The sequence below is a fragment of the Alligator sinensis genome, unplaced genomic scaffold (genome assembly GCF_000455745.1).
Source record: "Alligator sinensis unplaced genomic scaffold, ASM45574v1 scaffold1779_1, whole genome shotgun sequence".
In the NCBI taxonomy this organism is placed as follows: Eukaryota; Metazoa; Chordata; order Crocodylia; family Alligatoridae; genus Alligator; species Alligator sinensis.
The window spans coordinates 6,253-8,447 of NW_005843117.1; positions in this window are offsets into that span (position 1 = coordinate 6,253).

Consider the following 2,195-nt stretch of genomic DNA (forward strand, 5'->3'; position numbering starts at 1 on the left):
AGGTGAGGCTTACAGGCCTATAGTTACTTGGGTCCTCCTTCCTCCCCTTCTTGAAAATTGGAACCACATTAGCCAGTTTCCAATCCCCTGGCACCTGGCCAGATGACCACGAATGCTCATACAGCCGGGCCAAGGGCTCCACAATGACCCCTGCTAGCTCGCTCAACACCCTTGGGTGGAGGGCATCTGGACCTGCAGATTTAAAAATGTCTAGCCCTTCCAGAAGATCCCTAACTACATCTGCTCTGACTGAAGGCCTGACAGAGCTATCCCCAAGATTGTCCCTACCTCTGGTAGGTGGGATGTCCTGGTCCCTGTTCAAGAAAACAGAGGCAAAGAAACTGTTAAAAATATCAGCTTTCTTGTCTGGTGTAGCCACAAGATTACCATTTGCGTCTTGCAGGAGCCCTATGTTGCCTGGTGCCTTCTTCTTGCTCCCAATGTACTTGAAAAAGGACTTTTTGTTGTCCTTAATCCTGGACGCTAGCCTGAGTGCCATCTCTGCCTTGGCCTTCCTAATGGCCCTCCTACACTCCTGGGCCGAGGAGGAGTACTCCTCCTTGGTGATAGCTCCTCCCTTCTACTGGTTGTACGCCCCCTTTTTAGTCTTCAGGAATTCCTGAATGCCCCTGCTGAGCCAAGGGGGTTTCTGAGCACTCTTACCCCCCTTGTAATCTACCCAATTCCTTCTAAATACTTCATTCCACAGGTGTTAAGGACCCTCTCTTCTTTTTAATGGTCTTGAGGTTCCATGATCAAGCTGCCCGTTCTTCTGCAAATCTGCTGTCTGTTAGCTGCTCCTGGTAAGGAAGCTCCTATTTCACAGCCCTGCAGATTGTTTTTAAGTCATTCCAATAAAGTTATATTTGTTTTTTTCAACCTTAAAGTGAAAAATATTGCCCTAGGTCCCTGGCATATTTGTAAAGCTTCTAGTTTACTTTTAACTGGAGAAAAATATGTTATTGTATATGTGATATTTCTGGAGGGACTGGACATATTTAAATCAGCAGGTCCTGACAATCTCCACTCCAGAGTGCTGAGGGAATTAGCAGAGGTCATTGCAGGACCCCTGGCACAGCTTTACGAGCACTCGTGGTGCTCTGGTGTGGTGCCAGAGGACTGGAAAAGGGCCAATGTGTTTCCTATTTTCAAAAAAGGGAGGAAGAAGGACCCAGGAAACTATAAGCCTGTTAGTCTTACCTTGGTCCTGGATAAGCTTTTTGAGAGAGTTATCCTGGCACATGTCTGCGAGGGGCCAGCAGGGAAGATTAGGCTTAGGGGCAACCAACACAGGTTCATTAGAGGCAGGTCCTGTCAGACCAACCTGGTGGCCTTCTGTGACCAGGTCACAAAATCCTGGGACGCAGGTGTCGCGGTGGACGTAGTCTTTCTGGACTTCAGGAAGGCCTTCGACACTGTCACTCACCCCATCCTCATTAAAAAACTAGGAAACTGTGGTGTCGACACCTACACAGTCAAATGGGTCACTAACTGGCTGGAGGGCCGCACCCAGAGACTGGTGGTGGACGGGTCATTTTCGACCTGGAGGGATGTGGGCAGCGGGGTCCACCAGGGCTCAGTCCTCAGGCCCGCACTGTTCAACATCTTCATCAGTGACTTGGACGAGGGGGTAAAAAGCACCCTGTTCAAATTTGCGGATGACACTAAGATGTGGGGAGAAGTGGGCATGCCAGAAGGGAGGAATAGGCTGCAATCGGACCTGGACAGGTTACAGGGGTGGGTGGATGAAAACAGGATGGGTCTCAACACTGACAAGTGCAAGGTGCTGCACCTGGGGAGAAAGAACCAGCAGCAGACCTATAGGCTGGGGAACTCCCTTCTCATCAGTGCAAAGGCAGAAAAGGATGTTGGAGTCATTATTGATGCCAAAATGAACATGGGCCGACAGTGTGGGGACATGGCCAGGAAGGCCAACCGCACCTTCTCATGCATCCACAGATGCATCACAAGTAGGTCCAAGGAGGTGATCCTCCCCCTCTATGTGACACTGGTCAGGCCGCATTTGGAGTACTGCATTCAGTTCTGGGTGCCGCACTTCAGGAGGGATGTGGACATGGAGAGGGTCCAGAGGAGGGCCACTTGCATGACCAGAGGACAGCAGGGCAGGCCCTACGAGGAGAAGCTAAGGGACCTGAACCTGTTCAGCCTCCATAAGAGAAGGCTGAGGGGGGATC